This window comes from Chamaea fasciata, unplaced genomic scaffold, assembly GCF_029207755.1.
Source record: "Chamaea fasciata isolate MVZ Bird 193981 ecotype frontalis unplaced genomic scaffold, bChaFas1.0.hap1 SCAF_9, whole genome shotgun sequence".
NCBI classification, from domain to species: Eukaryota; Metazoa; Chordata; class Aves; order Passeriformes; family Sylviidae; genus Chamaea; species Chamaea fasciata.
This window is the reverse complement of record NW_027094094.1, coordinates 1,824,228-1,847,887: the sequence shown is the minus strand read 5'-3', so window position 1 is coordinate 1,847,887 and position 23,660 is coordinate 1,824,228.

The window sequence follows — 23,660 nt, the reverse complement described above, 5'->3', positions numbered from 1 at the left end:
TGTGTTACCTGATCAGCTAAGCCGAGCCTGGCGCTGCCGCGGAACGAGCGAGTCAGACGCGCTCGAGCTGAAGGGAAAATAAATCAAAAGTTTAAGGATTATTCTTTATTCAGACTGTGATCCCTCAGCAAAAAAAAAAAAAAAAAAAAAAAAAAGTCTCAGGGATGTGTGTTTATCTTGGTCTGGGCCCACTTTAGCAGTTTTTACCCTTTGGCTTCACCTCAAGCAAAACAATATCAAGTGAGCCAAAAGTGATGATAAACACACACACTCACAGACACAGAGCTCTGAAGTTTCTCCTTCCCGAGCAGGGAAAAGGCTCCACCAGCACCGTGCTGGAGTTCCTCTCATTCCCAGCACTGCCAAGTGACAGCTTTATTGTTAAATAAAACAAATTAATTGCCCCAACTGTCTTAACTAGTTGCTAGAAATGAAATTCTTCACTTGTTTAGCTGCCAAAAATAATGACAGAAATATAAACATGTTACAAAACCGAGGGTTTCTCAGGAAAGCTAAATATAATGGGTCTAATTTTGCCCTGGGCAGATGCACTGGGGCACTTCCCAGTGACTTCTGAGGGAATTTCATGAGTGTTTTTAAAGGAGAGTGTATCCCCCACACTTGACATATCAAGTGCACATCCCTCTCTCGCTGTTATTTTTACTCTTTCTTTTCTCCTGTGTACAAGTGCCTTTGTGCCTTTCTCTTTGCACAAAGACCCATCATAATAATTTAAAAATTTGCTTGTGCTCCTTGCAAGGATTGTGTCTCCCTGAAAGGATTTCCTGCGAGCCTTAGAAGGAGAAAAACCATTTTAAAGTGCGCTCAGTGGAGACGAATGCTTTGAAAAGCTTGGCTGATTTTTTGGCATTCAGGAAAACCAGAAGCCCCTGCCCTTGCACAGGCAAACACCCACATGTTTGCTGGGAAATGGGCAGAATTTGGGAGCCTCTGGAGTTAGGGAATAGGTACAGAGAACATCCCGATGAGGTAAAAGGAGAAGTAATTTAATTGTCTAACTCCTTCTGTGCTCGAGAATATCAGACAGATGGGGAGGATAAAACAAGGAGCTCAATAATTAATTTTCATGTTCCTCACTAGTGGGACCTCTTTAATCCCTGTTCCTGTGATTATAGAGAAAGGTTGGATTCTGAAGTTTCACTCATTAGCTACGTGTTGTATGAAAATACCTGTATTTTCAAAAGGAACAGTGACAAGAATGAAAAATTTCTGCTATTAGAAATATCTTGGTGTCAGGGACTTTTGTGAGAGAACAAAAACTCTCTGATTCCCTCAGATAAATAATGAAACAGATGGTTGTTGGGGGGTTAAAGGTCAAACCTTCCCTGTTGACTAAAACACAAGGTTGACTTAAAAGATTTCCCGAAGTTATTCAAGATGCAGCACATCAGCCTGTGTCTCCTGCTTCCTAATGAAATGGTGTGGGCTTCCTCAAAAACACCGTTCCAGGGGCTCCTTGCAGGAATTCCAGCACCCATTCCAGCTCCAGACTGAGCTCCTGCAAACTGCACCTCTAATAAAGGATATCAGTGAATAATTAGGTGAATCTTAGGGATATAGGTGAAGAAAAGGCTAAATAACAACATTTAATCCATTTCATCCATTTCTTAAGCAAACCACTCGCTCCTCAGTGAAGCAGGAGTTGGTAAAATCGCCACAGAAATCTGGGAACTTCTCAGAAAATTATCAATAAGGCAGTTTGGAAAAATGGGAAACAAACAAACACTGTGTGTGGGGTTGAGCCTCTGCATTCACCAGCAGGCTCCTGTTAGAGGAGGCCAGGGCGTTTTTAAAGCAGCCCAAGTGAAGAGACAGATGCTGGAACTCGGATGATTCGACACAATTCGAGCGCAAATTGTCCAATCACTCAAACCCACAAACACTTCGAGGTAATTTTGGTAAATCCCTATTGTGATCTAATTTCTTATTAAGGAGAATAAAGCAGGCTGCCGTTGTAATTCATCAGCCCCTTGCACTGCAGAGTGACGGCTGGAGTTCATTTCATGCTTTTCACTGCAAAAAATAGGCTTCAGTTTCTGGAATTACCAACAACAACAACCTTTGACTAAATATCTAGGTTATTTTATTATTATTATTATTATTATTTTGCTAAATAGAATTTAAGGCTAAGAAAAAAAAATTGGAGCAGAAATCTGAGGAGGCCATGGAGATCAGAGGTGACTTAAGGACCAAATCCAGGAGTGTTGTGGAGGAACTTTCAAGGTTCAGAGCAGAGGACACATTTGGCTTCTTGAAAGGGCATTGCTGTGGTGCAGAGCAATAAGGGTGCGCATTAAATGTCCCCTGTCTGCATTACTGCTGCCTTCCTAAACACGACCAAACATCCCTTCCTCATCCAGAGCTGGACCTGGCTCCCGCAGCCCTTCCCAGCCCACCTCTGCAGGCTCTTACACCTTGAGGAATGCCCTGAGGGACTGTTCCCCACAACAATGGGAAGCTGTGGGCATTTGAGCTGCAGGATCTTGAAGGGTGAAAAAGAGACAGTGTGGGAAACACTTTTTATCCTGTGGAAAATGTCGTTATTTCCGTGGAAATTTTCTGCCGTGATGAAAGGCAGCCTTTCACGCAACCGAAGGAAAAATCAGCCTGATTTCCCACAAAAATCAGTCTGAGGGCCAAGAAGCGTTTTAGGGTCAAGCGCCTCCTCCAAGCCGGACAAAGCAGATCCTCCTGTGCAGCTCCCCCATCTCCTCTAGGACTCTCTTTACACCAAAACTATTCCCTCCAGGCATCATACAGCAGGATAAAGTTCTCCATCCCTGGAAGTGTTTGAGGCCAGGTTGGATGAGGCTTGGAACAACCTGGTCTGGAGGAAGATGTCCCTGCCCATGGAACCGGGTGATATTTAGGATCCCTTCCAACCCAGGCCTTTCTGTGGCGACTCTATGAGCACCAGTGTGGGAAATGCCTTGTGTGAGTGTGTCCAGGGGTGTCCCTGAGGGTGCAGGAACATTTCCTTCTGCTTGCACACCTTCCACTAGGCCAGGGTAAGCTCGAAGCCTCATCCAACCCATCCTTGAGCACTTCCAGGGATGGAGCATCTACAGCTTCTCTGGACAACTCGTCCCAGTGCCTCAGCACTCTCAAAGCAAAGGATTTCCTTCTAATATCCAGTCTAAACCTACTCTACGTCAGTTTGGATCTATCCTCCCTTGGCTCCTTTAGGGAGACCATCTCTGCCTTTGTTGTAGGCTCCCTTCAGGTACTGCAGGCTGTGGTTAGGTCATACCCACATTCTTTTCTCCGGGGTTAAAATTTATATATACGTATATATATAAATGTACAGAACAGCAAATTATTGGCTCTTTTACCCCCTTATTTATTTATCCATCCTTGCTCCACCCCAAATCCCTTAAATCCATGTTTCCTTCCTTTCATTCCTCCCCAAACATCCCCAATTCCGTGTCCCTGCCGCCACCGCCGACGTTACAAACGGCCCCGCTCCCGCAGCAGCCAGGGGAATGCGATAAGTAAGACAAATAACAACCTCTTATGTGGTAATTTACAAATAAAAGTTCATTTTCCTTTCAAGGAGGAGCAGAGCCCTGCGTGTGTGTGAGTGCAGGGAGGGAATCCCGCCTCTCCGCTGCCACAGGGACGAGGGATGTGCAGCCATAAGTCGACCTGATTTTATTTTATTTATTTTATTTTTTTTTTCCCCAAATACAAAATGACCTGTTGGAGCATCCCAGGGAGAATATGAATTAGCCCAGGTCAATAGGAGGTCAAATAGACAGGGTCCTAAAATCCCTTTACTACTTTGTAGTGTCTTATGCTAATTCAGTTCCCTTCTCTGTGATAAACAAAGCCAGTTGAAAGTAGATAGCATCACACAGTGATGGGTCCCAAAGCTACAATTTAATACAAATCTAGTAATTCCATTATACAACACATCCAGTTCATTTAGAGGCAACGAATACTTAAGAAGGTCCAGGATTGAAATGCCTCAGCTGATACTTTAAAAATATAAATAATCCAGTAAAATTTCATTTGTCACATTAAACCTAATAGGTGTGTGTGATGGAAATGCTGCCTGTCCTTTCAGACATTTCTTAAATTCAATTCATAGGTCCTAAGTCCTTTTACACCAATGTTGCAGGGGTTTAGGCACATAATCAGCAGAAACAAAATTAAAAAAAAAAAATCCTCTCTGTTTTCTCTTTGCAAAAGGTGATGCTATAAGAGTCTAATGAGAATTGCTGAATTAATAAAGCTGAACCTCTCACGGTGTTTCACAGGTGATGCTTTTCACCTTGGCAGGGTTTTGTGAGAGGACACAGCACCTCTGGGGGAGAGGAGAGGAGAGGAGAGGAGAGGAGAGGAGAGGAGAGGAGAGGAGAGGAGAGGAGAGGAGAGGAGAGGAGAGGAGAGGAGAGGAGAGGAGAGGAGAGGAGAGGAGAGGAGAGGAGAGGAGAGGAGAGGAGAGGAGAGGAGAGGAGAGGAGAGGAGAGGAGAGGAGAGGAGAGGAGAGGAGAGGAGAGGAGAGGAGAGGAGAGGAGAGGAGAGGAGAGGAGAGGAACAGGACTCCTTTGAAAAATGTCTCTGTCTAATTTTAACAGGGATGCGGAGTCCAGGCTTGAGCAGGAACCTCCCGGGTCGGTGCTCTGCAGGTAAACGAGAGCAGCCAAGGCAAAACTGCTTTGCAAAGTATCGGGATTGCCCTGGAAATGCTCAAAATCAGATCGGAGAGTCACACATCCCTAAAGAAACTATCAGAAAGCAGTTCTGGGAAATAAAGAGGTGTGAACAGCCGAAGACTCAGTGCTGCTGGCCTTTTTGTTTTCCAAGAGAGCACCTAGGGCAGGAAAAGGAATGAGAAGCGAGGCGGTGATTTAACCTCACGTCTCTAAAGTAGGTGTATAAATTAGGGACATGAACTTCCCAAAACCTGACAAGGCTATTCCCGTGAAGGGAGACTGTCCTCTTCCTTTTCCCCGTCCCACTGATACTTTTTCAGGCCACAAGAAGATTTTTTTTTTTCTTTGCTGGTCTTTATTTCCATCAATTTTAGCAACTTGTAAACTTCTAAGAGCTGGGAGATAATTAAGAAGAACTTGGGGAGGAGGCTGGATTTCTCTGGGCCATTCTCCTTGGAGGTGCAGTGTGGGAAATACTAAAGGTGAGGAGACTCAGAAAGCTGTGAAAGTTGTGAAGGCCCCAGAAACAGAAAGAGCAGAAGAGCTTAGAACTAGCTGCAGCTGCAAAGTTTGAAAATAGGAAAAGTTACAATAGTACAGCAAGCAAGGACGTGAATCAATAGTTTGAATTTTAGGTTTGTCCAGGACAGACCTTAAAGATGCAGAAAAATACGCCTAGCAAGATAGTAGAAGGTTTTAAGCTTAATAATGGAATATTGTGTATTGTTAATAGAAAGCAAGCAAACAGGCATTGTTTGAAGCAGGGGTGTGTGTGCTTTTAGAGACTGGCTAGAACAATGGTCTGTAAGCTCTAGCACTATGCGATTGGCTGGAAAGTTTTCAAAATGCCCTGTAACAAAGAGATCTTTGGCTGCTGCTGGCAAGACATGAGCTGTTGCCATCTTTCAATTGTCTCAAACCCTGTTATGAGGCTGATGTCCCAATAAAGGCTCGAGGAACGTCTCCCAGTGGTCCTGTCCCATTTGTGCAAAACCTCCAACACAGTGCAGCATTCCTGCCCTGTCCTGTCCCCTCCAAGGAGGGGCACAGCAAGGTTTGGTCGGTGCTGGTGTGGCCAGCTCTGAGTTCAGGAGGAGTTTTGGCCCTGGGAGCAGGAAATTCTCTGGATCTCCCTGGGAAAGGAAAATCCAGGTGGGGACTGCACAGCAGTGATGCCTTAAGTTTTAGCTTTCGTATTTTCAGATCTAGGGGTGCAGCTCTGAGCTCACAGTCAGTGTCACTCAGCTCTGCACACAGCAGGGACACAAAACAAATCCTTCTCCTGCTGCACACCAAGGACAACTTTCACCCCAAAAGCACAAACAAGGGTGGGCTGGAGGGAGGGACAAGAAGGATGGGACCTCACAGCCTGGAGCTGGAATTGGACAATTCAACCCCAATGTGCAAATGGACCAAAACTTAGAAAACTGTAAGACCTCGTGACTGTCCATTTCTGTGTCCATTCTGTGACCATTTTGTGTCCACCTTGGGTGCAGCCCTGGCCAGGCTCTTGTCCTGCCCAAGGTGTATCCTGGAGGCCTTTCAATAAATCTCTGCTTTATTCTCCAGCTCTGTCCAGTCTCTGTTCCAGCTCAGCCTTCCCAAGGCACCAGCAGCACCCCAGGAGGAGGAGGGGTTTTCCTGGGAAGGGTTTTGCAGCATGGAAGGGAATCTGCTGCTGCTGAATGGAGTTTTTTGCTGTCTACTTGACATCCTCTTTCCAGGTGAGCGCCAGTGACCTTTTCACACGTCCTGGCTGAGCTCGTGTCCTGTCCTGCAGCCCTTTCTGTGCGAGGTCTGGGGGGTCGATAGATCAGTCATGTCAGCTGCCAGATGGGTTTTTATTAATTACATCATCATTCGGGTAAGATGTGCTTTGGGAGGGGTAGTAACACTTTTTGCCGTGGTTGAGAGCTTTTTAGAAAGTCTTGCTGAAGCCACATTAATGAAAAAGTTGTAAGCTTTTGTTTTTCTTTCATGCTGGAAAAATGAAACAATCAATGCTCAGGTGAATGAAGCTGGATTTGTCACCTGGAGCGATGAAGGAATTGTTTAATCTGTCAGATATCTTTTTTTTTTTTTTGGGTGGCAGTGCACTCTGTATGCAGCCAAAATTTAATGGTAGAATTCCTGAGTTATGTTATGAACTGTGTTTCTGATTTTGGGCAAAATTAAGTGTTTGCTTCTGGAAAAGCTAATATTTTAAATTAGAAGCTCTAATTTTCTAAAGCTCTTATTTTTTAAATTAGAGATTAAAATTTTTCTTTTAATAGCCTTTCACTTTAAATAGTGCTTCATCTACATAATTCTTGCTTTTTTTCTGTGGCCTGACAGAAAACACACTCCAGTCCTAAATACTAACAATTTTTAGAGACAAATGAAGAAAATTTCAGCATTGCATGTTCTCTACTCTCACAAATTCCTTCATCCAGCCAAAGAGAAGGTTATTTTATGATTTCTCTGTGGTTTGACAGGCTTTCCCCTCTGTGCAATATTCCAAGTACTCGGAGTTCACCACTGCTCCTTACTTTTACCAGTTCTTGTTGCATTACCAAAAAAAAAACAACCCAGGAGGCTCTGACTGGAAAAATGCTGAGGATAAAATGCTGCCCAAATGAAATGAATCCATTCAAATCCGACTAAAAATCTTGTTTTCTTTCTCTAAGCTATCTTGTATTCGAAGGAAGTTTAGGCTGTGGTGAAGGAACAGCCAGGTTGGTACAACTGGACCAAATATGAACAGTTAAACAACTGCTCTGAACTTGAATTAAATTGTGTTGAGCATAAATTTCAGAGTTTAGTCTTAGGATCAATGCCAGGTGAAAGAAATGATGCATTAAATAGTAGTTTCCTATTCTCTCTCTTGTGCTCTTTTGATGTGCATTCAAGCAAGGAAGTCCTGCAGGATTCTCCAGCTTCTCGAACTGAGTTTAACTGAATTAAATCAAGAGTAGCCAAGAGGATTTTAAAATATTTTTTGTGGGTTTAGAGCTTTTTTCCTTTCCAAATTATGCTGCATTTTAGATATTCTGTTCCTACACACCCAGTATTTATTTCTACAGTTTACATTGGTGAGATTCAGTGAGTTCCTGCCCCTCTGAAGTCTGTGGGAAGAACAAGACATTTCTTTCCCTGGATGAATTTGATCTCACATGACTTCTGAGAATATAAAACCAGCCAAAACTTCACATCTTGTTCCACCAAGCTTTGCTTGCAGCCTCTCCCCAGACTGTGCATCCACGGGAAAACAGCAGTGAACATGTGGTGCTGTAAGGCTGCTCTCAAAGCTCAGCTTTTCCTTAGGCTTAACTATTCCAGGAGCAGCAGAGAGCACCTGTGAGCAGCCCAATCTTTGCATTCAAGAAGAACTATCATTATTTCTGCACTTCTTCGACTTCTAAATAAAATTTGTTTCATTCCCGAGTGTCTCCCTCCTTTTTTTTTTTTTTTTTTCTCTCTCCTGACAACCTTGCTTGGAAAAAGTAGGGGGGAAAAAAAGACCTGATACAGAGCGTTTATTTAAGCTTGAAATGCTGTCCTGGTCTAGAAAAACAAGGTTTCCCTGATTTCCAAGCTCCCTACATGAGCCTTTAACGAGTCACATCTGGTGGTTCTTCCCGTCAAGTTACATTATGAATCTTTATGGGCAATTAACTGGTTGGGTATGAAAACCCCCACACTGGGAATGGGTCAATGGGCACATCCAGCCCCAGAACTCAGCTCAAATTGTTAAGTCTGTCTCCAAAAGGAAAAGCAGAGTGGTTTTGTTCTGATGAATTTGTTGAGGCAGCTGTAGAGAGTGGAGTAAGCACAAAACTTTCTCTGCCACGTAAATATTGGCTGGTGGAGATGGTCAGTGCTCCTCCCTTCCTCACCTTGGACTTCAAACAAATGGCAACAGCCAAATCACAACTTCTGTGTGGTTGCACTTGTGGCCATGAAATAATTGAGATGGTTTAAGTTGCTTGAGCTCTTCTTGGTTCAGAGGTATTACTGGATTGAAAAGAAATACAACTCACATTTCCAGGAGCTGTGCAGCCAAAAAATCTCCTCAGACACTGAGGAGTAGGGTTGGGTCATTGCTCAAGGTTTCTGCTTCTTTCTTTTTTTTGGTTTTCCCCTCCCCGTTTCCCCCCTGGAGCTTTACAAGTGAGTGCTTTTCCCTGGATATTTTCCTGGCTGATTTCTGAACCAAAGCTCAGCATTGAGTTGTGCCAGTGCCTTCAGCATTCCTGGAGAGGGCAGGCGAAGGCAGGTGTGGTGTTTTCCACCTCGGGCTTATTCCTGATCTGGGATCAGAGCAGATTCAGCCAAAGGTTCCCAGTGCAAGGGCTGTTTGCATCTCAAATTTGTGCCACACAAACCCCAAAGAGCAGCTTCTTTGCCCTTCTCCATGTGGGAATTCCTTCTCCAAAGCTCTCAAGTGGAGAAGAGAGAGTTTTCCATGGTCACTGGTGGTGCCAGAGCAGGATTTGGAATGGCTACAGCACGTCAATATGTTAATAAAATCTACATAAATTAAATCCTAATGAATTTGAGGCCTGAATTTCAACAACAAAATGGTGTTTAAGATGAAATATTGTGAGCTGGAGGGCCAGGCAGCCGCGTGTGCCTCGGCTCAGCTCCTCGCTGCACGTGGGAAGAGAAACCAAACATTGTGAAACCAGCTCAGGTCTGAACTGTCTGCTCAGAAGAGTAACATCTCTAGTTTTTACATGAATTTTTAATTTTCGATGACACCTTTGACTGGAAGTGACAGTGGAGCAGACAATTTGTGTAATTACAGCAACAGTCGTTGAGGAAGGGAGGGATCTCTGCGAAGCACGTAAAACATGAGGTGGATTTGATCGTGGGTGAACCCTGTAACCAGAGCTGCAGGAACCTTCTGGCCTAGGGAGGGAATAAACCTGGAAAAGCCTTCTGGAATATCACCAGATCAGCCTCTCTCCGTGCTCAGGTGAAGCAAAATGGAAGAAGAGGAGTTTTAATGAGCCCAAGAAGGTTTAGCCACCCCTCTAAGGGCAGAAATGCTAATGCAGCTCTGGCAGCAGACAGGGCTCCTGCAGAAGGGTGTTCAGCCTGTGAAAACATCCCGTGCAAAGGGCTGGAAGTTAACTTTGGAATTCTTTTTGCATTCATTAAGCACAGGACACTTAGTCCTGCTCACTGCCCTGCTTTCAAGTCACACCTTCTCTGGAAATGCCCTTTTAATCAGCCCCCAGCTTTTGTTCACGGCACAGACTGTCCTGAAACAGAAAAACGTCCTTGTTGTAATGAGACCCTTTCCACTTGGCTCTAGAAAATAAACGTATAAACATACATGTGTATGTTTATATACATATATATTATCATATACGACATACAAACATCAGGGTTTCTTACAATGAATGCACCAATCTGTAGAAAAAGAAGAAGCAACCAGCAGGACTGGAGAAATACATTTCTCAGAAGAAATTCCCTGCAATGGCTGGAGAGTGCTGCGAGGAGCCAATTCTCTCTAAATTCCCTGTATAAGGAAAATGATCTTGGGCACAGTAATTTGTACATGCTTGAGAATTTGGTAATGATCCTAAAAAGCCTGTTTTGGATAAATAGGACATTTTTTTGCGGCTGTTTAAAAATGTAAAATCAAATGCAATTTTTTTTTTTGGTTGCTTATATGAAGATCACAGCTAATTAGCCTTAGTTAAGAAAAGCACATCCTTTGAAAATTGGAGACAAGTTCCTTTGCCCTCTGAAGAATTGTCTGTTATTTACATTGTTAATATTAATATCCTGCAGCCTCTAAACTCGGAGTGGGTGTCATTGGAGACAGTCTGTAACAAACAACTCAGACTTCCAGTAAAACAACGACTTGAGGTGTTTTCTCTTTTGTTTTGCGCCAAATTGAAATAACCAGTGGTGAGTGGAGCCCAAAGTTAATAAGGTAAAACCCGGATTCAAGGATCACAGACTGCTTTGGGTTGGGAGGGACCTCAAAACCCACCTTGTTCCAATTGCCTGGAAAATCTGAATGGAAGAAAAGCAGAAAGCTCCAGAAGGAGCAAGGCCTGAAAATAGAGGTTTATACTGAGAGTTCTTGCAAACCTGCTGGAGTTTCCTTCTGGTTTGGAGGAGTGAAGAGCTGCTGGAATTTTACCTGGCAGGAGTGAGGTGGCAGAGTGGGGTCTGTGGGTGCAGGGTTGAGTTCTTGTCCTGGAGAAGTGGGATGGACATTGTGTCCTCTGTCACCTCCCACTTCTCAGGCTCCTGCAGAGACCAAACCAACGGTTTTGCAGCTCCCAAAGCATGGCTGAGTGATAACAGTGTCAGCTCAGATCAGCTGGGAAACCATGGAAAATGTCCTTGGGGGTGAGGCAGAAATGAGTGGAATTTGTTAGCATAGAGATGAACTCTGAAGGAAGGGGCTTTGGGGATGAGTCACCAAATAGTCCTGTGGAAAGGCTGCAAAAAGACAGGAAGAATTTGAAGATTTTGGTAAAAAGCAAATATTTTGTGAACTTGACACTGGGTGTGAGCATGAGAGGACACGGGGAGGGCCTGAGTGTCTGGGGCTGGAGTTACACTGAGGGCAGGAGAGAGGCTTGTGCCTGCCCATGGCAAGCACAGAACATGTCAAAATCGAGGATATTCACCAGTGCTGAGGCCTTCCAGAGGGAACCCAGAGAAGCCAGCATCCTAAAAAAAAAAAAAAAATATCCCCTCGCTTGGCTGCTTTACTGAACTATCCGGACTGAAAAGAAATATTGCCAACAAAAAATATTAAGTATTTACCAATAATATGTGCTTAAAAATGAAGGTCATATGTCAGTTATATACAATTTTATTGGGTTTTGGTATGTTCTATACAGGTTTGATAGGTTTAACATTTAGGTTCCAGTTTCTGAACTCTGTAGGAGGTTTGGAAGCTCCTGTCCCATTAATTACAGTGGGAATTGAGCACCCAGATTCCCAAATTCACTTTGAAATCCTCTGCCTGAACGTGCCTTTCTCCTCAGTGTTCACAAGGTTTAGTAGAAGCAAAGTTTCTGGGATATGATAATTTTGTGCTGGAATAAGACTTGTGTAAGTTGAAATCCCTGGGAGCTCCAAGGTAGTAGGAGTTATGTACTGGGGGAATCTTTAACAAGATCACTGAAGAGATTACTGGTTCAATAAATGAAGATTTTTATCGGGGCTCCTTTGAGACAAGGAAGACACCAAGGGACTTGAGAGAGATAAATACAGCCCCAGTTTGGAGGGGAGCAGGAAAAAAAAAGGACTGGGAAAAACAGCCAGGCTATAATAGACCAGTACATCTGACCTTGGTGCTAGGCAGAGCTCTAGAAACATTAATAAAGGATGAGATCACAAAACATCTGGAGAAATAAACCAGTCAGCATGGTTTCATAAAGGGTAAATCCTGTCTGACAAATCAGGGGGATTTTTTGGGGGGAGATGATGTGGAAAGCAGGCATGGGTGAGAACGCTGGGCTTAATTCCGTCTTGTTTTGGGCTCGGGACACTCATCCAAAAGGATTTCTCACAGAACTGGGGTGTGGGTTGGAGTAATGCTGGTGTGAGAGGGAGGGATGTGAGGTGGACGTGGAGGCAGCAGAAATCTCCAGCTGATTTCACAACCCTCCTTCCCTGAGAGGGTTAAACATGGGCAGGGGCTGCCCAGGGAGGTTTGGAATTCCCATCCCTGGAGGTGACCAGGGAATTCCTGGAGGTGGCACTCGGTGCTGTGGGCTGGGGACAAGGTGGGGATGGGGCACAGCTGCGACTCCACGGGCTGGGAGGGATTTTCCAGTGATCCTGAGGGTTAAACTACAGCTCTCTGCCTCCTCTGGAAAAACCTGAGTGAAGGTGTTGCCCAGTGGAGTGAAAAAAGTGGAGGTGATGGATTAAATCTGCAGAGAAGGGTGGAAGAACACAATCCACCGGCTCTGCCTGAGAGCAACTGTGGATTTTTGCATTTGTAGCTCTAAATTGCGGGAATATTCAGCAAACAAAGGTTTGACAGAGCTCTGGGTGAGAAGCAGGTGTAGAACTAACGCAAAGCAGAAGTTAAACCCACACAAGTGTGAACTGTGGAAATGTAAGAGTTTAATCCCATGTATTGTAAAATGCTTACCTGGATCTCCTGTAGCTGCTCTGCCCAAGGCAGGGACACCCAATGGACATCCCGGGGATTGGGAAGGGCAGGGAATGACGGCAGCAGTGACAGAAGTGAAGCTGTGGAGTTGTTACGTGCAGAGAGCCTGGGAAAGCTGGGTCTCCACTCACTTGGGGGAAAAAGCAATCTTTAAAGGATGATCTGATTTGAAGGTTTCAAGATGTCGAGGAGAAATCTGAGAGGAGATGAACTACAGATAAACTCCCTAAGTTTACTCAGATTCCCAGGATGTGCATTGATAAAAAAGAGTAGAAAGAAAAAAAAAAAAAAAAAAAAAAAAAAAGGAGCAGAAATAAGAATATGGATGTGTTTGATTCAAGCAGGGGAAAAAGGAAGCAGCTTTCATTGCCATCTAAGTGTGCTGGAAAATCAGGAATAATGGAGCTGGGGGGCAGAATCAGCTCTGTCCTTTGCTAGCATAACCCATCTCTTCACTAATTACATAGTTAAAGGCCAAATAATTAATCTTTGCTATGAAGACATGCAAGGAAAGGTGTGTGGTGGGTCAGAGGGCAGGTGGCACCTGCAGTGTGTAAATGAGCTGCCCAGGTGGCACAAGGAATAGGCAGAGTTCTACCTAAAGGGGTTTTCTTGGCTTGTAAAATGCATCCTCTGCTGAACCTGCATCACTCCCAGAGGCCAATTTTTAATTTGTCTCCCTCCTTGTAAATAAAATCCCCCAAATTTTTGGTATCAGGAGGAAAACAGAATAAAACGTGAGGGGGGGGAAAAGAAAACCCAACCCAAAAGACCACCCAAACCCACCCTTTATTATAAAAATCCCATTGTAAATATTAAAGATTCCTGAATTCTCTTATGGCATGAAGTCACACTGGTGCAAGCACGACACATGCCAGGGTCTGGGTTTGCCAGGCTCGTGTAAACAGATAAAAACAAAGAGTACATCACTCCTGAAATGCCAGTGAGCAAAGGGATGTGTCTGTGTGCTCTGACCTACAAGGAGGCACACAGCAGAGATCTTACTAATTTTTTGTTCTGGCCCAGAAATACTTTTGGTGCATGCACGACCTGCAAAGTAGCCTAATTAGTAGTAAAGCTGTAGGAGTGTACTAATTCATGGAGAAATAGGATGAAAAAAATAGAGGCAGTGCACTATTTTTTTAGTGACGGGAGCTGCATTTGTGTTCTCTTATCCAATGTGTACTGAACTTTATGCACAAAAATAGAAATACCACTGTTGCCTCATGCTCAGTGACACTGGTGATGTGATGTGAGCCAGAACAGACAAGCACCACAGCGTCTTCTCTGCTCTAAAAAATCACTTTTTTCCACCAGATTGTAGGAGCACAGCATAAATCCCCTCCCATTTTTCTTAGTGTTATTGCAATCCACTTCCCTAAACTGTGCTTGTTTGGAGTGTTTCGTTTTGTTTTGTTTTTATCCTTGTTGCAAACATATGGAAAATGAACATGGAATCTTTAAATAAATCTCTCACCCAATGAGAAACAAGAAAATTCTTTCTAAGATACGAAATTCTAGTCATAGGTTTGCTCGGTTTGTGTGTACTTCTCTTGGTGAGTTAGATTAGGAGTGATAGCCCTAAAATACTGGGTTTTGTACTGTTTAGTACAAAATACTGTATTTTAGTATTATATATTAGTATCTGACTGCCAGTAGGAAATAAAATCTTGGGCAAAGTGGGATCTAGAGAGGTTATGGATTTCCCATTCCCGGAATTTTTTAAGGTTAGGTTGGACGGGGCTTGGAGCAGCCTGGGACAGTCAAAGACATCCCTGCCCATGGCAGGGGGTGGAACTGGATGATTTTTAAGGTCCATTCCAAACCACTGCAGTCTGGAATTCTCTAGTTCGATTTGTAGGGCCAAGATACAAATGTCAGAGCTTCGGACTGCTCAAGTTTCTTTCTTTTCAGAACTGCCTGCTTTGATGATTCCCTGTCGCTTTCCCCCCGCTTTTTGTTAATTTTGACAGTTGTCTAATTGAACAAAAGAGGAACTATTATTTCATTCTTCAAGTTCCTAACAGGAGCAAAAGAGGGAGTTGATAGAAGCTGGAATAACTCCGTTCTCTTCCCAGAGCATGAAGGTGTTGTGTCTATGAAACCATATTTCTTCTTTAACCTGCTTCTCATTTGTCTGCATCTTCCTCCACTGCCTTCAGCAGTGAGTCATTAATAGCTGCTATTCAGGAAAAAAGTGAGAACTCTTTCAGTCCATAATTCACCCTCACAATTCAAGCAGCGAGTCAGTTTTGAACCTTTTCCTACTGCTTCATTCTATAACCCCCAAACCAGATGGAGAAGTTGGTTTATGAAGGTCACGCCAAATTCACCGTCAGGCTGCTCAGCTCTCCCTGTTCTGGTCAGGAGGGTTTTATCCCAGATCTCTGCACTGGGATCAGGTGCTTGGAGCTGCTCTACAGGGGGTTTTTCTCACAGTTAGGAGCTATGCCAGGGCCTCATCCTGCTGCCCAGGGTGCTGTGACCTGCCTAACCAAGCCCTGCGTGCCCCTAACTGGCCGAACACGCTGGAAATCAGAGCTCAGCTCAAACCTGACAGGCTCTTTTTTTTCACTCCAGATAAAAGTCTGTTGATTTGCCAAGCTCCTGCTGCCTGAACTATTTTCCACACAACACTTGTTTTCTTTGTAAAAGCCTTTTCCTATTGATCTGAATTGACTGGTGCAGCAAAGCCTCGTGAATCCGATGCAAATTGTTGCCGTGCACTTACTGGGAGCAGCAGAGCAATACAAAAGGATGTTTTGGCGTAGATGTGCAACACTCTTATTTCAAGACATGTCTCCCTGTATTGATATTTGGCCGGATCTTGCTTGCAGAGTATAAGCAAGCAGTCAATTAGCTCATTTTTAAATGTTTTGGGGAGATGCTAAAGCTAAAATCCGAGGAGGGCACGTGTTTGGGTGGAGGAATGCTGAATCCATGTGTTTTCCTAGACTGAGCTGGAGTTGATCTCAATCTTTCAGCTGAGACAACATCAACTTCTAAAATTTTATCCTTCTCGTGTGTCAGGGCTGGGGGAAGCACCAAAAGGCAAGCAGAAATTTCATCTTTGTTTTTAAACCTACCAAACTCACTGGTTTTGTGAAGTTTTTAGCCTGTTGTGCAGCTCAGTTACTTTACCAAAGAACTATAAATAGGTTTGGGGCAGGGGAAAAAAAAGTCTCAGATTTTGAATGATTTATCCACAAATTGTTTTGAATCCCTTGCTGGAGAGAAGTCCTTCACAGTATCCCATCCATCCCTGCCCTCTGGCAGTGAGGAGCCATTCCCTGTGTCCTGTCTCTCCCTTGTCCAAAGTCCCTCTCTAGCTCACTTGGGACCCCTTTGGGCGGTGGTCCCCTTTCAGCTTTCCCTGAGCACAAACTGCAAATCCCAGTTCAGGGCTGTCAGCTAAACCATAAATTACCAGATTTATTCGTGAGTTAAACATCTCTGAGCCTGCCCTGCACATTTTCTCGATAGGTCAGTAAACTGCCTGTGGAGTCCAGCTCCGAGCTGCACCTGTGTGGATGCCAAAAATGTGGGAATAACTCACCAGAGCTGCGTTGTGCTTCCTCTGGCAGACAAAGCTGAGTCACGTTTGCTCCGTGCGTGAGGAGCAGGGACATGGTCCCCGTGCCGTGCAGTGGAAGGATGTGCAGCAGAAATGACCAAAAGACAAATGTGAGCCAAAACCGTGCTTAATCCAGCAAATATCTTCAACTGATCCCTTTGTACAGGAACTGGGCAGCAGCCGTGGTCAGAATGACCATCATTCATGGGGAACGTGTTTCTCACGCCGTGATTTACCTCCGTGAGGGGAAACAAGCCCCAAAAAGCTTAAAGTGCCTGCACGCAGAAATAACAATGTTACTGGTGGTGCCAGCTAGGAAATTTTGGGATGGCATCTGTTTTGATGGTAGATGAGTGACCCCCAGGTGGCCCTGGACACAGCCAAGAGCTTTTCATTAGAAACAGAAACAAGAGCTGATCATATTTTCCTTTGGGTTTTTTTTTGTTTTTTGTTTTGTTTCTTCTAAAAATTGAAGCTTTGAGCACTTAATCTAAGTCTTGTCTCTCAGTTGGAGGTAAAAACTCTCTCTCTCCACCTGTCCCAGGAAAATTTAACACCAATACGCTGGTTTTGTGCGCACATCAGGTTTTTCAGAACAATTAATTTGCATGGAGAGACAAGAATCCTTTTCTGCCCCTTCCTCCTTTCCTTGATCCCGCGTGCCAAGCTTGAGGCCCCACGCGGCTTTGAGGGGGACCCCAGGGTGAGGCTCCCAGTGCCTGCTGGGGAACTGGAGAGTCCAGTGCCTGCGGGAAGGTAGAGGCTGGTGGGAAATGAAGCCTTAATGATGCCTTGCAAACCCTCAAGAAGCAGCGCCAGGTTTCTTTCCCTGGCGATCCACAGCCCAAATCCGCCAAGGCTCCCGCATCCAAATTTAAGCGCAGGAGTGGCCCCAGAGGACGAGGCGTGGGCTGCTCTTACGGAGGCAGTGTTGATTCAGGATTAAGGTGAATAGAGCTGACTCCTCTGGGGAAGTGTATGATGTATATATTAGACTTTTTGAAGAACTTTTGACCTTAGCCTCGCTCGTTTTATGTTTTAAGTCACCGTGATGGCTCCCACGACGTCGCGCCTCAAGAAGCTCGCGGTCGGTCGCTGGCGTGGTTAAAGAGTGGAGGATTTGAGAGGGGTCAAAATTGTTCAAGGAAATAAATCCCACTCAGTTGGGTGTGACCTAAGCCCCTCACTCCTCCAGGGCCTTTGGAGCATCCCTGTTTATAATCTTGTGCAGAAGTATGAAAAATATTGGGGACTTGGTCGGTTCACCTATGAAGGTGAGCAGGGAATTTGATGTCTGCTCTAAGCTTGAGCTCTTCTCAGCAATATCACAGGCCTGGCACACAACAAATAGCCCTTCAGATGGAAAGTTATTCCTGAAATCCTGGCAAGTTTAGAGTTTCAGAAGCAAATTATCCCACTGAATTACTGTGGCTGAAAAGCAGGAGCAGAGGAGCACAAAGTCAATATGTCAAGTTGTAAATTTCTGTAGTAACTCTTGCACGTTTTCAGAACTGCACGGGGCTGGGGAGCAGGAAGGAAACAAAGCAGTTTACAAACCATTCCGAGAGAGAAATTGTGGCTTTTATTGAATCATAACATGCTAAAACTGCTTTTATTGAAGTAAGAAATAGGGAGTAGAAGTGGGGATGTGATGTGTCTGTCCCTGTCCCACGTGCAGGACCAGAGCAGGGACATCACCACGAGAGCACAGCCTAATGAGAGCTGAGTGACAATGGCACTGCCACCGAAGGACATGTGACATGCACATGAATATCAAATGAATTCATTATAATCACCGCTATTTCCATGAATACCAAATGAACTTATAATAACCGAACTCATGAAGAGTTACCATTTTGTGATTAAAAAACAAAACAAAACAAAACAAAAAAAAAAACCCACTGAAAAAAAGACACAGAAAGAGCAACAACAAAAATAATGGGGAAAAAATGAACGTAATTTTATTTTGGAAAAGGAATATTTAGAGAAGAGGGTTGGAAAAGGGGAGTATTTTGAATCATACAATTGTTAGTTCTGGCAAAGAACTTTAAGACCTTCAAGTCTGACTGTTCCCCAGCACTGCCAAGGCCACCACTAACCCATGTCCCCAATTGCCACCTTCACATGGCTTTTAAATCTCTCCAGGGATGGGGACAACAGCTTTTCCACTGGTAGATGACTGCTTCTGTCCATTTATTTTATTGTTTTTTCATGTATATCTCTCATTTTTGAATGCCATCTACCAGATAACGGGGATGTAGAATTTTTTAATTGCTTACTGGAAAATCTTGATTGAAAATAGGTTTTATGGAAATAAGTTTCTTTGCTGCAGAAGGATAACTCTGATAACAGTCTAGGAGGATATAAAGTAATAGAGGTTCACATGTAGCACACTTTAGGCGGTTCTTAATTTCCTGAAGCAGAGAAACTCTGAGTTTGAGTCAAACGTCTTCTTCCACCAAAACTTCAAAAAGCTGAAATTGTGAGGCGTGTTTATTTGTGACAAATCTGCACCACAGACTTCAAACATTAAAATCTCTAAGGAATAGTCTGCTGGGGCCAGATTCCTCCTTCCCTGCCCAGACACTGAAATTTGGGAGGTTCTGTGCTCCCCCTGCCTGGTGGGAAACCCATCCCTCTCCTCCTGTCTGATTCTCAGCCTGATTTTCAGTGAGTGAGGAGAGTTGGGACTTTGCCAGTGGTGTTGGAACACGAGAGTTTACCTGGTGGGATCAGGGACTTTGACTTTGTGTCCTTTGAAAGGGAAGAGAAAAGCAAACTTCAGTCGTTCCTCACATTGCGGGAGCAGCTACTGAAATTCCAATTAAAAGCTGTAATGGGAGCTCAGGGTGGATCTGTACCATAAGACACTTCTAGGTCAGGCAGGAGGGTTGCAATAATAATAATCCCGAGTACATTTCCTTATTTAACTTTGTTTTTTATTGTGTTCACCCCGCAGCTGATTTCTTTTTTTTTTTTTTGCCTTGTAACATAGTCCCTAATTGAGACACATGAAGCTCATAAGAGGCTTTAGACAAGATTCAGCTAGCCACAAAAGTCATTATCTCATTTTCATTTATTAACATGATATTTCCAATGGATTAACGAGGGTTTCCCTTTTGTTGCCTCTGCTGTGGCACTAGCCCTAAAGGGGCTGTTGCGTTTCTCCATCTCAAGTGACTTCTTACTCACATTAGATTACAGCAACGTACGTGTTCCAGGAATGACATTTATTCTACTTCTTGCATTAAAATTCCCTATTTGAAGTAGCTATAATTGCTGGAAATAGGATGAAGTGAACTTGAGTGTTGGTTTTAGCAACGAGCTGGTATCAATACAGCTGCTGCAAGGACTGGGCATGCAAAAATACTCTCCTTTAATTTCAGGCATCTCCTCCTGTAGAATTTCTGGGATCTGCATGTTATGGTGAAGATCTGGCTATTCCTGTTTCCTGAGGAAGCCAGAGGTCGTGTTAAGAATTTTCCTGTATTTTCCACAGCGCTCACAGCTATTTTTCAAGCATCAGTGGTCCTGCCATTCCAGGAGGCTGCAAGGAGCAAAGCAGAAGTGCCTGTTTTGGATGAGCAGGAAAAGCACCGACGGGACACCCCGCCGGGCCGCTGCAGTGGGATGTGGGGGTGAAACCCCAGCACAGGGAACTCTGTTATTTTCCAGCTGTGTTTTCCTGCTCTGCTCGCTGCTCCCCAGCTCCTCCTGCTCTCCCAGAAGGCAGCCCGAGCAGCATGACAGCGAGGACCTGCAGAGAGCCTGTCTGCTCCAGGCACTGTCTGATCTTGTCTGACATAATTTAAACCTGTGCTTCCTGCCTTCGTTTTACATTTTCCAGGGCCTGAAAGGTTTCAGTGGGAAACAAAACTCACCTAAGAAAAATAGAGAAGAGGGGATTTAAATCAGTGCAGCCTATTTGCTGCTTTATCTTACCTGAAATAAAGACGCTGCTGGGTGTCTGCCATTAGGTTTGATATGAAATCAAGACCTTCATTTTTTTGTGGGTGTCAGATTTCTTCTGTCCAGTCCCTCCAGAGGTCTCAGCCCTAAAGGAGGAGAGTTTAAACGTGGCATTTAGGAGAAAAAAATGTGTCTGCTCCAGCCAAGCCTCCTCAGTACAGCTGGATTTAGTGCTGCTGCTCCTCACCTGTGCTGTGTCCAGCCCGGCTATTCCCTGCCTGGAGCGGCACAAAGAGAGGAGTTAGCACAGAGTGATGGTGTGTTCCTTCTGGATCAGCATTTCATAGGCCTGAGGATATGAAAATCTGGAAAATCAACTGTGGAGCTTGGAAGAAGATTTCTTCCTGCCTTGTCTATTGGGGGGAAGAAAAAGTATCAGGGATATTTAATCCAGGAAGCTCCATCGTATGTCAAGTTCAAGAGCTTTATAAAAACTCTTAAGAACACAATCACTAACAGGTTTCAACGTGAATTGGTAAACTGAAGCAGCCTTTGCTGAATTATTTTTTCAAAAGATTTCTTCTGCCCTCTCTATTCTAGAGGGTGCTTTTGGCTTTGTTTTTTCACATTACCCATCGAGGCTGATGTCTGGGGAAGGGGGCTGGCAGCAGCCTCAGCAATCTCGGTGTTGGCACTGAGTGGGGAGGCTCCTGTGTGAGATCCCCTCCCTTTCAGGGTGTCACAGCTGGAGTCATTCAAAGGAATGCTTCAGAGGGCTCTTTAAAGGATGGGTTTAAACTTTTCTGGAGTGAGGGCAGGAAAAATGCTTCTTTTAAAAGTGGTATCCGTGTTAAAAAATGCTGTTATCAATTCTCCATGGTTTTTCTAATAAATAATCTCCTTAATATAATGCTGAAACTCATGTAAGGAAAATGGCTTTAACCTGATGGGAGGAGGGATCTGTTAAGAAACACAAGAACTCCTCAGGTGACCCCAAACCCCTCTGCCTGGGATTCAGGCATTGTCACCAAGTGTTTGGCTCTGTTTCTGTCAGCCCCTCCCTGTAGTTTGGATGTCACAGCAGCGTTCAGAGAGGTGCTCTGTGCTCACCAGAGCCTGAACAGAAAGGGTGTTCAAAGCGTGCTCTTCCTTAATTTTAAAACAAAAATAATAAATAAATATATAGCATGAACAGTTGGAATAAAACCTGCGTTTTGGGTGGATTCCAATAATGTGTTTTTCATTGCATGGGATGCGACGCCTGTCAACACCTCCTAGTCAGATTCGCCTCTTTTTTTTATATTTTTTGTGCAATTCCCCCCTTATTTTTTTTGTAGCAGAGAGGGGTGTCCTACATATCATACTTCCATCTCCATACTGTAATTATTAATATAGGGTAGGGAGAGGTCACCTATGTTTTTTGGCAACAGTTATGTTCCCATGTATAAATCATGATAAAGTGCTATTACTCTGTAGGGTATGCTGATGTTTTCAATTTACCCTGTGTAAAATATAATTTCTTTCTTTCTCTCTTTTCCCTTAAAAAAAAAAAAAAGCAGAAAAAAAGCCTTTTGTTTCTATCATATAGATAAACTCATAGATTTTTGCAACCAATAAAAATAATATTAATAAAAATGAGGCATTGTTACAAAGTAGGTCCTAACTATGCAGGCTAATGTTTCAGTAAGTCTGTGGTGCACATCCTTTTATAGCCAATTAAGAGGATGTTTTATTTCCCTCATTAAAAGTGCAGCCCACAGTCACCATGTTGAATCAAATAAGTACAAGTTTGCACATCCTGTGCACAACCTTTCCTCGAGGCACAGTAGCATTTGTCATCTTTATAATAAAGCTTTCCAATTTTTCTGATTAATATTTAAAAGAAATAACATGACCTGAGGAATATATATATATAACATCCTCGTGCCAAGGCTTTCTGTGCTCTCTGGTTTAAGGCTAAGGTGCCATTAGATCACTTGGTATTCTGCATCGTTCCAAGACGTATTTGCCAACGTTTATGTGCAGCAGCAGCTTCTTTGTGCTTTTTTTCTTTCTCCTAGATAAGAGACAGAGATCTCACCGGAGCTGTTTGCGTTTCAGTGGTCGCCAGGACGCTCCTGGTCTTCAGTCCCATCATTCCACGTGGAGATTAGGGAATATTCCTCTAGGGATTGTCCTCTGAGCCACCACTGGGTCGTTATGGGTCTATGAGCAAGTGGTTTCAGGATCAGAATCCTTGGAGCTCTGGCAGGGCAGGTGTGGGCTGGAGGGCTGGGGAAAGGTGAGGTCCTGCCCCATCAGGAGCTGCCAAAACCTGGCCAGGGGCTGGGGGTCACTGGGTCTCTGTCTCTTCTGGTTCAGGTGGCAATTTGCTCATGTCACCCTTGTGAGTGTAGAGATGACCTGGACATTGTGGCTTCATCTTGTAAAGGCAAACCTGCCCCTCAGTCCGTGTCTCCTGAGGGCCTCGGGCTGGCTCAGCTCTACTGAATTCAAAGATCTTCGTAGCTGGGGAAGTAGATATCTGTGGGATGTCTGCAGGTTGTAGAAAGATTGACCCTTTACCTACATTTTCGTTATATTTTTTTTTTATTTTTGTAATGGCTGCAGTTGACAGTGCAAAGCATTAATTTATTAAACAAGGGTAAGGAATGTGTAGGATGCGATTTGACAGCAGAGGTGCTGGAAACTCTTGTGCAGTCATTGAAATACATTAATTCCTTGGTCTTCCCCCCCCTCTCCATGTTGTCTTTTATTTATTTTCTTTCATTTCTCCCTCCCTATAATAATTGGAGGCCTACAGAGGAAAACAAGGAGGGCTGAGATCAGTTTTGGTATTTTTTTTATTGGCACGTATCACTAAAGCCCCTCAGGTTCTTCAAACCATTACAAGCCATCACATAACAAAATAGAAGCCTTTAAACTTAAAGGCTCAATTATTCAGGGCTCTCTGTAAATTACAGACAAAGCTAAGAAATTTCATACATTAGTCATGGTAAAAAATATTAAATTCCATGGTTTGTCACAGATTAATAGGAAAAAAAGATTAAAACAGCAAGTTGTGTAAGTAATTTAAACAAATGGCTGTCAGAGATTCTGCATGTTTGGTAAAGAATTAAATAAGTGAATATCAGCAGCTGAACTTCTTGTGGATGAGCCAAAGCCTTTTGGAAAAGCTGAGGCTCTCTGTGAATATGGAACCAATGTTTTCCTCAATCCTGTAACACATTCAAACCAGCTGTCATGCAAAGAAAGAATTTACCATGCAGTGTTGCTAGTGCTTGTCTTAATCCATCCCCACCAGTCAGGCACTCGCTGAGGAGGGGGAAAAAAAAGGGGAAAACCTCCTGTGGACCAAAAT